The sequence below is a fragment of the Monodelphis domestica genome, chromosome 2, assembly GCF_027887165.1.
Source record: "Monodelphis domestica isolate mMonDom1 chromosome 2, mMonDom1.pri, whole genome shotgun sequence".
NCBI classification, from domain to species: Eukaryota; Metazoa; Chordata; class Mammalia; order Didelphimorphia; family Didelphidae; genus Monodelphis; species Monodelphis domestica.
This window is the reverse complement of record NC_077228.1, coordinates 388364502-388378923: the sequence shown is the minus strand read 5'-3', so window position 1 is coordinate 388378923 and position 14422 is coordinate 388364502. Positions and strand designations below refer to the sequence as shown.

The following is a 14422-nucleotide window of genomic DNA, read 5'->3' as shown; positions in this document are numbered from 1 at the left end:
GAGTCAAACTCCTTTCAGTCAAAAAGTAAGAAAAGAATTTTATTTTAAAAAGAAGTGGTTTATGATGGTATAATACCCAAATATCTGGTAGAATAGTCTGGAGGCTAATCAGGTAAAATTAGAGCTGATGGACATGCCCAGGGAATAGTTGAGTATTTTCTTTGGAGCTGATAATATCAGATTAAAAGTTCCTCTGTAAAATGACAATGTCTAACCCCTGTGGATCAAGGTTGGCATATTTATTGGGGTATAGTAGCTTAGAATTTCCTTTTCCAAACCCACATGAAGTTACATCTTGAAGTTTGTTGCCATAGGGAAAAAGGAGCATGTGCAAGATTGAGGGTTTCTTCTGGAATGCCAGAGTCCCCAGTGTACAGGTTCTGTGTTCCTCCATTGTCCAATTTGTCACCATTTGTCAATGCAGGAGAGATCTTGCCACCATTCTAGAGGGGGAACATGGGTACTGGGGGGAAAAGGCAGTACAGTGGAGGCCCACTATAGGTAATTAATTATTTCTAAGAGCAATATAAGTTATTAATAAAAGAGTAGGTTCAAAACTGATGCCTAGGATAGAATGTTACAGATCTAGTAAACAGAGTAGATAACTGAATATCTAAAATTCATTCTTGACTAATACTGAAACTACAGGTTTTGCAGTTGATATTTAATTAGTGCTAGCTAGTGAGAAATGCAATATTTTACAATATGAGGGTCCCGTTCCTATTATTTCCCCTTATTTCCCACTGTCAGCCCACATCAATTATAACCAAAACTCTCAGGTCAAGGAGAAAATATTGCAAGCAGCCAAAAAAACAAACAAACAATTCAAATATCATGAAGCCATGGTCACAATAACACAAGACATAGCAGCTTCTACATTAAAGGATCAGAGGGCCTAAAATATAATATTCTATAGGTCAAAGGAACTTGTACTTCAAATAGGAATCACTTAACCAACAAAATTGAATAAAATCCTTCAGGGGGAAAATGGGTATTCAGTGAAACAGAGAATTTTCAAACATTCCTGATGAAAAGACCAGAGCTCAGTGGAAATTTTGATCCTCAAATATGAGACTCAAGAGAATTATAAAAAGTTAAACAGGAAAGAGAAGTCAAAAGACATTCAATAAAGTTAAACTGTGTATATTCCTACACAAGTAGATGATTCTTGCAGTGCCAAAGAACTTTGTCATTATTAGAGCAGTTAGAATGAATATACATAGATAGAAGGGCATGAGTTGAATATGATAGGAAAATATTTTTAAAATCTAATTAAATTAAGTAATGAGAAAGAAGAGAGTTTTTGGAGGAGGGGGAAAGGGAAAATACAATGGGGTGAATTATTGCATATAAAGGGCATGCAATAACATTTATAGTGGAGGGAAAGATGGGATAGATGAGGGCAGGAGCTTGGCATGTGAACCTTACTCTTATTACAATTGGTTGAATGAGGGAAGAACATATGCAATCAACTGGATATAGAAAGCTATTTTATCCTAAAGGAAAATAGGAGGGGAAAGGAATAAAATAAGTGGGATGGGGCTGATATAAAAGGGAAAAAATTGGGAGATGTGAAGGTAGAAACAAAACAGGGGTAAATAGAGAAGAACCTTATATGCAATGCTGAGCACCTTCAGATGTCTTTACTCTGCTTCTCAGCTGACCCTTCCCTGTCCATCCATCATACTGAACACAGTCACACCACCATCACTCACCTTACTGGAGCCACTTCCTACAGCCCAGATGTCATCCTCCACTAGGATGGCTGGAATGGCCTTAATCATGAGGCTTTTTGAATTATTTCAAGGTAGGACTATGCATCAGAAGCAATCAAGGGGACAGTTATTGGTATTGACTTGGGTACAACTAACTCCTATGTGGCAGTAATAGAAGGGAAACAAGCAAAGATGTTGGAGAATGTTGAAGGTGCCAGAACCACTCTCCCAGTCATAGTCTTCAGAGCAGACAATGAGAGCCTGGTTGGCATGCCAGGCAAATGACAAGCTGTCACCAACCCACACAGCATATTCTATACCACTCATTGGCCCTCAATTTGATGATTCTAAAGAGCAAAAAGGCATTAAAAATGTTCCTTTCAAAGCTGTCCATTCTTCCAATGGTGATGCCTGGGTAGAAGCCCACAGAAAGCTATATTCCTCAAATCATATGGATACATTTGTGTTGATGAAGATGAAGGAGACAGTAGAAAAAACTATCTAGGACATTCAGCAAAAATGCTGTTAGCACCATACTTGCTTATTTAAATGATTCACAGAGGCAGGGCAACAAAGATGCTGGATAAATATCTGACCTAAATTACTTCGAGTGATTAATAGCCTATAGTTGGTGCCTTGACTTATGGCTTATACAATTCTGAAGACAAAGTCATTGTTGTGTATGACCTAGGTGGTGGAACTTTTGATATTTCTATCCTAGAAATTCAGAAAGGTGTATTTGAGGTGAAATCTACCTTTGGAGATACTTTCCCAGGAAGCAAAGACTTTGATCAGTCTTACTCAAGCACATTGTAAAGTTCAGGAGAGATACAGGACTTGACCTGACAAAAGACAATTTGGCTCTTTAGGTGAGGCTCTGAGAAGACCAAGTGTGAGCTTTCTTCCTCGGTGCAGACTGACACAACTTACCACATTTGACTATGGATGGATGGAGTTTGTAATATTTATTAGGAAAGGAAACAGGGAATTGGAAAACAGGGATAATGGGAGGTTTGTAGCAGGGTATGGAGGAGAGAGGGGAGAGGGAACACTGCTTGGTGAAGCAAGGGAGGGAGATGCCCCCTGCTGAGAGGAAGCAGAAGGGGTCCAATGAGGTCTGTTTGTCTTTGAATGGCTGAACTGAAGTTCAGCTCCCTCTATGACCAGAAAAGATAGGCCACTTATCTGACTGTGAATTCAAATAATATAAAGTTTAATAACCAGTTGGAATTGGAGTTTTTCCTTAGCTTCAGAGTATAAGGCCAGGCCCCAGAGGCTGGCAGAGGGTTTGTCCCACTCCCATCTACTCTATATCAGTCCAGTTTTGTATAATTCAGAATCTTAGCTGTAGATAGAAAGCAAACAAAAACAGGTCTAACCTTCAGAAGCCTGTGTCTTCCGGCTGAACCAAGAAGAGCATGCCACTCCAGACTGGGCTGAATGAGCTTCCTCCTCCTCCCACACCAGGAAGCAAGTCCCAACCGGCAGGCAGGAAGTGCTAGTCACAAGACCCAACTGCCACACTCAGTTGCCCCTTCCCCCACCAACTGTTAGTCCTGTTTCCTTTCTACAAGTTCTATACCCAAACTCTTGAATATGAAGCTAACTTGAGCTCAGTTTGAAAGGGTCACCACTGCTCTTATCAGGAGGACTATTTCCCCATTCCAGAAGGCCATGCAAGATGCTAAAGTCAGCAAGTGTCACTGGAGAAGTCATTCTAGTCGATGGCAGGAGCAGAATGCCCAAGGCTTGGCACATAATACAGGAACTCTTTTCCCAGGCCCCTAGTAAAGCTGTGAATCCCAATGAGTGTGTGGCTATTGGAAATGCCATTCAGAGAAGTGTGTTAGCTGGTGATGCCAGAAATGTGTTATTTCCGGATGTTTCTTCTCTTTTTCTGGCATTAGGAAGTGTTTTCACCAAACTAATCAATAAGAACACAACTATTCCAACCAAGAATGTCTAGGTGTTTTCTGTGATTATTAATGATCACACACATTTGACATTTGCCAAGGAGAAGGAGAGAAAGAAAGAGAGATGGCAGCAGACAATAAACTTCTTGGCCAATTTACTTTGATTGGAATTCCACCAGCCCCACATGGAGTTCCGCAGATTGAAGTCACATTTGACATCGATGCTAATGGAATTGTACATGTTTCTGCAAAGGATAAAGTCACAGGATAGGAGCAACAAATTTTGATCCAGTCTTCTGGTGGGTTAAGCAAAGATGACATTGAGAATATGGTTAAAAATGTAGAGAAGAATGCCAAGGAAGACACAAGAAAAAATGAAGGTGTAGAACCTATTTAAAAAAAAAAACAGAAGTTATTATTCATGATACTGAAACAAAGATGGAAGAATTGAAAGAACAACTTCCAGCAGATAAGTGCAACAGACTTAAAGAAGAAATCTCTAAAATGAGAACTCTCTTGCCTCACAAAGACAGTGAGACAGAAGAAAACATCAGGCAGGTGGCATCTACTCTGCAACATGCATCATGAAAGCTCTTTGAAATGGCCTATAAAAAGATGGCCTCTGAGTAAAAAGGTTCTAGAAGTTTTATTTCTGGGGAATAGAAGGAAGATCATAAGGAAGGGAAGCAATAATGTCACCAGTTGACCTTGACTGGAGCAGAAATTGGGAAAACATTTGTGGAACTTAGGAACAAAGGACACAAGGACTTTCTTGAGAAGAAACGGGCAAACTTCAGTCTTCCTGTGTTTTTGCTGTATTTTATATATAATTTCCTTAATGTAGAAATTCTAGTGAGTATGTTAGCTAATTGTCATTTACTAGGTAATTCAGACAATACAAAGTTCTAAATGTTCATCCCCAGTCTATTTTATTTTCTAGCTGCATTTAAGAGCCAGTGAGGGGTGGGGGGAGATTTACTGATCATTTTAAAGCTGTGTTGGTGAACCTATGGCATGAGTGTAAACACCTTCTAGAGGGGGCTACTTTCCTCCTCCGATCCAAGTGCCTAATGACATTTCCCACATGACCCACCCCTCTACCCAGCAGCCCAATGAGAATGCTTCATCCTTCCTCTATCTGGGTTAAGGTGTGTGGTTGACATGGGCATTAGGGTTGCAGTTTGAGCACTCAATATCTAAAAGGTTCACCATCACACTGTTGACCCCTGGTGAACTAGGGCTTTGCTCACCCAGCATGTGAAGACTACTTCGGCCAAACAGACGGAAGAAACCAATAAGAAGTTTCAAAGGCTGAGAGGGTGATGCAGCAAAGCACTGTGGAGTGCTTAGGGCATGTTGGAGCATAAAAGACAACACGGCCATCCAATGCAGCTGAGGAAGTCTCCAGGTGTAATGATTTTTTGTGCCAATGGACCCAGGCTTCCAACACCGAGAGAGTGGGACTATCTCTGTGCATCGACTTTTCCACTTAAATCTCCTTCATGCACAAGTGTCTTTGTGCACACTATGAAAACGCACGAAGACAATCGTCATCCTCGGTTACCAAGAGACTACTACTACATCTAAAAGGTTCACATCACTGTTTTAAAAGCTTGACACAGCTATCTGTAGCAGTGACTATAATTCAGTGTGAAACAAAATCATGTCACAAAATTAAGGATAGGGGATCATAATCCTTAAAAGATTCAGTAAAGACAGGTTCATCTAGTTAGACAAGTACTGATCTGTGGCTGGTGCTTCCTTATCTAGGCAAGACCTATGCAAAACAAGGAGAAAATAGACTGAAAGAGATGAGTCTACTTTGTTTTATCTAGAACTATTCCTTTTGAAACAAGGTGATAAATGGGACTCTTCAACTTACCTAAAGCATCCTGTTTTCTCCACATTCTTGCCTTTGGTATGGGTATCCTAGGAACAGAGGACAATTTTTAGTAAAAGTATGAGAATTGTAGGTTGAATGTCATGTGTAAATAACAGTAAGGTCAGTTTGACTGGCCTATGGAATGGGGAAAAGGAATAACAATAAGACAAAAAAGTAGATTGGAGATTATGAAGTGCTTTAAATACCAAAGAAAAGCATTTATGTTTGATTCTGGAGTTTGTTGAGCCAGATAGTAATATAGTCATACCTGTGCTTTAGAAATACAATTTTGGCAACACAAAATAGAATAGATTGGAATGAAATTTAGGGAAAGACTTGAAACTAGAAGACTAACTATAAGGCTAAATTGAAATAGTCCAAGCAAGAAATGAGTAGAGCCTGAAATAGGATGATGCCTATGTGACTAAAAAGTAAGGAACAGAGGTGAAGAATGTTATGGATCAACACCTGACAAGAGTTGGCAACTAATTAGATACCTGGGGTAAGGGAGTGTGCAGGTTCAATCTAGAGTTGTAAATCAGGATAACTAAAATGATAGTGCAGTTATTTGACAAAAAGAAGGAAGGAAGGAAGGAAGGAAGGAAGGAAGGAAGGAAGGAAGGAAGGAAGGAAGGAAGGAAGGAAGGAAGGAAGGAAGGAAGGAAGGAAGGAAGGAGGGAAGGAAGGAAGGAAGGAGGGAAGGAAGGAGGGAAGGAAGGAAGGAAGGAAGGAAGGAAGGAAGGAAGGAAGGAAGGAAGGAAGGAAGGAAGGAAGGAGGGAAGGAAGGAAGGAAGGAGGGAAGGAAGGAGGGAAGGAAGGAAGGAAGGAAGGAAGGAAGGAAGGAAGGAAGGAGGGAAGGAAGGAGGGAAGGAAGGAAGGAAGGAAGGAAGGAAGGAAGGAAGGAAGGAAGGAAGGAAGGAAGGAAGGAAGGAAGGAAGGAAGGAAGGAAGGAGGGAAGGAAGGAAGGAAGGAGGGAAGGAAGGAAGGAAGGAAGGAAGGAAGGAAGGAAGGAAGGAAGGAAGGAAGGAAGGAAGGAAGGAAGGAAGGAGGGAAGGAAGGAAGGAAGGAGGGAAGGAAGGAGGGAAGGAAGGAAGGAAGGAAGGAAGGAAGGAAGGAAGGAAGGAAGGAAGGAGGGAAGGAAGGAAGGAAGGAGGGAAGGAAGGAAGGAAGGAAGGAAGGAAGGAAGGAAGGAAGGAAGGAAGGAAGGAAGGAAGGAAGGAAGGAAGGAAGGAAGGAAGGAAGGAAGGAAGGAAGGAAGGAAGGAAGGAAGGAAGGAAGGAAGGAAGGAAGGAAGGAAGGAAGGAAGGAAGGAAGGGAAACAATAATGAACAAGACCTTTAAAGGTTGAGAACTATTTGGAAAATCCAACTCAAAATGGGCAATGTGTCTAGAGAAGGGAGGAGAAAAGGAAACGAGTATTTATTAAGCACCTACTATATTCCAAGTATTTTGCTGTGTGTTTTAAACATATTATCCCATTTAATCTTCAAAACTCTGTGAGGCAAGTGTTTTCACTTTATAGCTGGTAGTGTAGGACTGGAAGTCAGGAGGGAGAGAAGAGTCAAATATATAGAGACCAATCAATAAAAATAAATTAATCAAAAAGACATTACATTTTTACTACATGCCAAATACCATGCTAAAAGAGGAAGATACACAAAAAGGTAAAAAAAAATTGCCTGCCCACAAGGAGCCAACATTTCAATTGCTCAGACAACATGTAAATAACTAAGTACAAATATAGAAAATAAGTGTAAATATAAATATATACCAAGTAGATGGAAGAGTATCTTATTTAAAAGAGAAGGTACTAATAATAGAGGGACAGGAAAAGCCATCTGCAAAAGGTGACATTTGAGTCGAGTAGTAATGAAAGCCAAGGAAACAATGATATAGAAGTGAAGAGGAAGATATTAAAAATATATATATAGAACACCCTGTGCAAACACATGAAAATAGGAGATGGAGTGTCCTTTCCAAGGAATAGTGAGTATACCATTATTGTTAGGTTCTAGATTGAATGGGTTGGAGTGGGTGGGGAAGTAGAATAAAATACAAGAATACAGGAAAGGTAGGAAAAGATCAGGTTATGAAGAACTTTTAATAGTGAACAGAAGTATTTATTTGACATTAGAGGAACTAGGGAGTAAGTACAGTGTTTTCAGTATGGAGCAACAGCAACCATTGCCATGGCAACTGAGTGGAGCAGATTGAAGTTGTAAGATACTTGAAATAGAGAGACTTGTGATAATCTATAAGAGAAGTGCATTGGAGAGAGAAAGATTTTGGAGTCTGTATCTGGTTGACTAAGCACATGTTGGGAGTCTCTATAATTGACGGTAGAGACTTTTCAAAAGTTCTGTTAGCTTCAACCACAATTTCTGACTCATTACATTCTAAGGGGTTTCGGTATCTAATTGGTATCTAGTATATTGAGTTATAATGAAGAGAGTAGAGTACCCAGACTTGAATGTCACAGATATCCAGAAGCTGGAATCCAAACGGTTTTACTGGCAAGGCAGTAGCAATACCAGTGGAGAAAGGAGAAAACTTCATGAGTAACCTTTGGAAACCTTACCCAGAGAAAAGATTTATCCAGGAGTCATATCACATCTGGACATAAATTTGATGGGACCAATATTATATAGAAACTAAAGCCTACTCCCCTAAAAACAAAAGTGATGTAAGGAAGATTATGCTCCTGAGATATTGAACTAAATGTTTGTATATTTGTTCTTGCTATACCTTTGAGGTAAATATTCCTTTGTACAAAGTCACTCAATATAAAAAGATTAAATGAACCTTGGGTGCTAGCCCAGAAAGTGGAGGAAAACAGGTGGTTGGACCCCAAGCTGAGAGCAGAGGGGAAAATAGTTACAAACCCCTTAGGGCAGTCTAGAATCATAAAGGTGGGATAAAATTGGCCTTTCACTGAGAGAAAAAGGTTAGACCATACACTTGTTATAATCATTTAGGGGGGAGATGATAAGTACCTGAACTAGAGCAGCAGATGTGTGTATAAAAAGAAGGAATATTTTATATGAGATGTTATGAGGGTGGAAATGAGATTTGGAAATGGATTGGATATGAGAAGCAAGTGACACTTGAGAGTTGAAGATGACTCTGAGATTGTAAGCTGAGTGACTGAGAAGATGGTAGTGCCCTTAAAAATAACTGGAAAGTTTAGAAAAAAGAAGTATTGAGGGTAATGAAATTTTCTGTTGAGACATGAATATGAAATGCCAGATATATCCAGTCAAAGATATCTAAAAGGCAGATGGTGACGTAGTTCTGTAGCTTAAAAGAGGGTAGGACTAGATTTATAAATCCTTGCATGGGACTTGTATCCTATAAAACTGGTTAGATCACCAAGTGAGATAGTATAGAGGAAAAAGAATACAAGGTATAAGAGAGAGCCCCAAGTATACCCACATCTAAGAGGGGGAAATGAATAATTATCCTATCCTATTAAGAGGTAATCAGATAGTGAAGAGAAGAATTTTACTACTTATGCTTTTTGGGGCACATCAATTTATATCATTATGCCTCAATTTCTTCATTTACAGGAGGTTAATTTATAAAGCTTCTTCAAGGTATATTAGCAATCAAAAGGCTCACATTTCCAAAGGTTCCCTGTAGACCTTAAGGAAGTTCAAACACAAATCCAAGAATTTATTACTTTATTTGTACCCAGCTCTGATATTTATTAATTGTGTTACCATGGGCAAGTCACTAAACCCGTTTGGACTCATTTCCATATTTATTAAAACAGGATATAACATTTTCACTACCTACCTAAGATGTTTTTCTTAATTAAAAAAAAGTCAGATAAAAGTGAATGTTATCATTTGGGTACTTCCAACATACATACGGAGACACACTGACCCAACCAAGGCTTCAGCTAGTGCTCACTTATGTATCACCCTTTTTGCTCACACAACAATCTGCAGCTCCAAAGCTGTACTTTTCATTGGCCTAAGTTTCAGTTTATTGAGGTGACTTTCCTCCCATCTAATGCCTACTAGCCTTTTTCATACCATATTTGAAAAACTCATTCACATCAATAAGTCTTCATCATTTTCTTCTGTTTTCTTGCCATCAAAACAGTGTGCTTCCATTAATGATTAGATGGTTTCTACAGTATCTGCAATAGTCTGGAATCAGTTACTAGCTTGACCTCTGGAGATAAGCTATAACTGGGAACAGTGATTTGATTTCCCTCAGTATACAACCTGGAGAGTTATTTATTGAGGAATCTATTAATTTCTGCTACATATTTTATTATCATAAGAAATCTTTGTAACAACAATGCCCTTTATTACCATGAAGAGACTCTGGAATAATGCTACATTTCTATATCCCATGCTTGAACTTCTCTCTCCCTCTATTTGGAATGGCCAGCAATTTTCAAATTCTATACAAGGGGTTTTAATCACTGGAATTTCCCCTTTCCCAGCCAAACTTTAAAACATATTTATACATAAAGAGCTCCAAAAGGCTAAGTATGTGATGGAAAGTTTCTATTTATCACAACTACAATTTAAAATAACAGTCTTAAGAGCCCTTTTCCTCCCTTAGCCTGAACTCATATAATTCAATTTCAATTTAATATACATTAAGTTCACTACTACATCTGATACAGGACATTGGATATTATTACCCATATATAGTGAAGATACAATGTAAAAAGAGTATAGTCCTGACTTCAAGGAGCATCTAATGTAACATAAACACAAATATCCATTCCCAGATTTTCTTTAGCTCATACAGTACAACTGAAGGGAGAAGAGAGTGTCTCAGGAAGGCCTAAGTCACAAAATTCCAAATACTCAGCCTATCAAATAGATGTATTTCTTTTTTTTTACATGAGCAATGCCATCTAATTCTGCATCCATTACCTGCAAGTATACACACAAAGATAAGAGAATTTTCAAGGGCATCCTGAGATCAGAGCCTTAGGCAAAATTGCAAAGTAGGTGGCTTGTCTTTGTAATACTCTCACCATCTCCCATTTTCTGAACTACCCTGATTCTGCCTTCTGCCAGACAGCAGTCAACATGCATTTGTTAAGTGCCCAGCACTATGTTAAGCACAGTGGGATACAAAGGGGGGAAAAGCACAGTCTACTCACCAAGGATTTGGACCAAGGGTCTAATGGGGGAGACAGTATGCAAGTGATTCTGTGTCACTTCATTCAGAATTGTCCTCTATAAAAGTGCCTCCAAACTGCATAATCACCTTATTCTGTACCCCCAACTCCTTTGGGGAGGGGGGAATGAGCTACCGCTGCTCTGAACACCCTAAGTCTTCAGCATCTCTCAGTTGCCCTCTTTGCCTCCAGCTCTTCCCTCCTCTGATCTATCCTAAGTACTAGAACTAGTGCTTAATCTTGCTAAAATCAATTTTGCACATTTCATTCCTCCCACTTTTACTATTTCCTTTGGCCAAATCCAGAGAGTAATACTAGAGACTAATCTGGCCAAGGGATTACAGCTAAGAGCCCCTCTTGAAGGAGCTGCAATGCTGGCATCATGGTGATCTAGGTGGGGTAGCCCAGGAGAGCAATGACTGTTGTCCTCAAGAAACAGAAGCGAAGTGCTGAAGGCAAAATATACTGCTATTGTGGGTGCAACTAGGTGGCTCAGTGTATTGAGAGCCAGACTTGGAGACAGGAGGTCCTAGGTTCAAATTAGGCCTCAGATACTTCCTAGCTGTGTGACCCTGGGCAAGTCATTTAATCCCCATTGCTTAACCCTTATCACTTGTCTGCTTTAGAACTAATGCATAATATTGATTCTAAGATGGAAGGTAAGGGTTTAAAAAAAAAATACTGTTATTGCAAAGGAAGAAGCTGGCAGAGACCATAAGCAGACAGCATGTCTAAGAACCAGTGTGGTTCTGACTCCACAAGGTAAAGGGGTATATTTTTTCTAATTCAGGTAAGAATATGAGAAGTGAAGCATCCAAATAGGTGTGTGCACATACACATATTTCTAAAGAACTCAATATAAGAGCTGTGTCAAATACATGCCCCTTCCCCAAATGCACAACATTTCTTGGGATCTTTGACTCTTATATATTCAATGTATAGTAATATAGTTCAAACATTTTAAATGAAAAAGGGATTTTGCTTTTGTGTATATTGGAATGTTGTTCTCAGTTATTATTACTTCTAATCACTAGTTCAATTCTTCCCCTAAAACCCATTGACCACTACAGCTAGCCAGTCAGTGGCACAACTTGATAGGATAAATGAGGCAGATTTTCTCAACATAGCTCCCTCCTCTTAGAACCATTGTCTACTATGGGCTACTTCTATAATCCACATTGCTACCAATGAACAAGTTTTAGCAACTTGGTGGCACCTTATTTCAGCAAGGTCACTGACTTCAAACAAGTATACCTATCATTAAATCCATAAGAACTCAAGAAGTTCAATTGTATTGACATTTCAATCACATTGAAGAAGATTTTTTATTTTTTTTATTTTATTTGGCCAATTTCAAACATTATTTCTTGGTTACAAAAATCATATTCTATTACTCCCTCCCCTTGCCCCACATCTACCATAGCCAACACGCAATTCCACTGGGTATTACCTGTGTTCTTGATTGGAACCCATTTCCATTTGTTGGTGTTTGCATTAGGATATTCATTTAGAGTCTACATCCCCAGTCATATCCCTTAACCCATGGAATCAAGCAGTTGTTTTACTTCAGTGTTTCTACTCGAATAGTTTTCTGCTGAATGTGGATAGTGGTCTTTCTCATAGATCACTCCATATTGTTCAGGATCACTGTATTGCTACTAAGGGAGAAGTCTATTACATTTGATTGTACCACAGTGTATCAGTCTCTGTGTGGAATGTTCTCCTTGTTCTGCTCTTTTCACTCTGCAACACTTCCTAGAGGTCTTTCCAGTCTCCATGGAATTCCAGTTTACTATTTCTTTGAGCACAATAGTATTCCATCACCAACATATACCACAATTTGTTCAGCCATTACCCAATTGAAAGGCATTCCCTCATTTTCCAATTTTTGGCCACCACAAAGAATGCAGCTATGAATATTCTTCTACAAGTGTTGTTCCTTATTATCTCTTTGGGGTACAAACCCAGCAGTGCTATGGCTGGATCAAAGGGTAAACAGTCTTTTAGTGCCCTTTGGGCATAGTTCCAAATTCAAAACTCCAACAGCATTAATTAATATCACAACTTTGCCACATTCCCTCCAGCATTCATTATTTTCCATTGCTGTCATATTAGCCAATCTACTAGGTGTGAGGTGGTACCTCAGAGTTGTTTTGATTTGTATCTCTCTGATTATAAGAGATTTAGAGCACTTTTTCATGTGTTTATTAATAATTTTGATTTCTTTGATTGAAAATTGCCTATTCATGTCCCTTGCCCATTTATCAATTGGAGAATGTCTAGATTTTTTTTTGTACAATTGATTTAGCTCTTTGTAAATTTGAGTAATTAGACCTTTGTCAGAGGTTTTTGTAATGAAGATTGTTTCCCAATTTGTTGCTTCCCTTCTAATTTTGGTTACATTGGTTTTGTTTGTACAAAAACTTTTTAATTTGATGTAATCAAAATTATTTATTTTACATTTTGTGACTCTAAGTCTTGCTTGGTTTTAATATTTTTCCTTTCCCAAAGATCTGACATTTATACTATTCTGTGTTTACACAATTTGCTTATAGTTTCCTTCTTTATGTTCAAGTCATTCACCTATTCTGCGTTTATCTTGATGTAGGGTGTGAGGTGTTAATCTAAACCTAATATCTCCCATACTGCTTTCAAATTATACGAGCAGTTTTTGTCAAATAGTGGATTTTTGTCCCAAAAACTGGGATTTGGGGGTTTATCATAGACTATCTTTCTGTGGTCACTTACCCAAAGTCTATTCCACTGATCCTCCTTTCTGTCTCTTAGCCAGTACCAAATTGTTTTAAGGACCACTGTTTGTAATATAGTTTGAGATCTGGGACAGCAAGGTCGCCTTCTTTTGTATTTATTTCATTATTTCCCTGAATATCCTTGATCTTTTGTTCTTTCAAATGAACTTTGTCATGATTTTTTCTAATGCAGTAAAAAAGTTTTTTGGTAGTTCAATGGAGATGGCACTAAATAAGTAAATAAGTTTGGGAAAGATTGTCATTTTTATTATGTTAGCTCATCCTACCCGTGAGCAGTTAATGTTTTTCCAATTCTTTAGATCTAGTTTTAATTGTGTGGAAAGTGTTTTGCAGTTTGTTCATATAGTTCCTGTGTTTTTCTCGACAGATAGATTCCTAAGTATTTTATATTGTCTAGGGTGATTTTAGATGATTTTTCTCTTTCTAATTCTTGCTGCTGAGATGTGTTGGAGATATATAGAAATGCTGATGACTTATGTGGGTTTATTTGGTATCCTGCAACTTTGCTAAAGTTGTTGATTATTTCAACTAGCTTTTTGGTTGAATCTTTAGGATTCTTTAAGTAGACCATCATATCATCCACAAAGAGTGATAGCTTGGTCTTTTCATTGCCAATTTTAATACCTTCAATTTCTTTTTCTTCTCCAATTTCTATTGCTAGTGTTTCTAGTACAATGTTAAATTATATCAGTGATAATGGGAATCCTTGTTTCACTCCTGATGTTATTGGGAATACAACTGGTTTATCCACCTAGCAGATGATATTGGCTGATGATTTTAGATATATACTGTTTATTATTTTTAGGAAATACCCTTCTCTTCCTATACTTTCTAGTATTTTCAATAGGAATGACTTGTATTTTGTCAAAGGCTTTTTCTGTGTCTATTGAGATAATCATGTGATTTTTGTTGATTTACTTGATGAAATAGTCAATTATGTGAATGGTTTTCCTAATATTGAACCATCCTTGCATTCCTGGTATAAATTCCAC

At 38.4% G+C, this 14422-nt stretch overlaps 1 pseudogene; it reads left to right on the top strand.

The window, feature by feature from the left end:
• Positions 1-326: 326 nt before the first annotated feature.
• LOC100618439 (stress-70 protein, mitochondrial-like) lies at positions 327-4321 on the top strand (annotated as a pseudogene).
• Positions 4322-14422: the final 10101 nt, after the last annotated feature.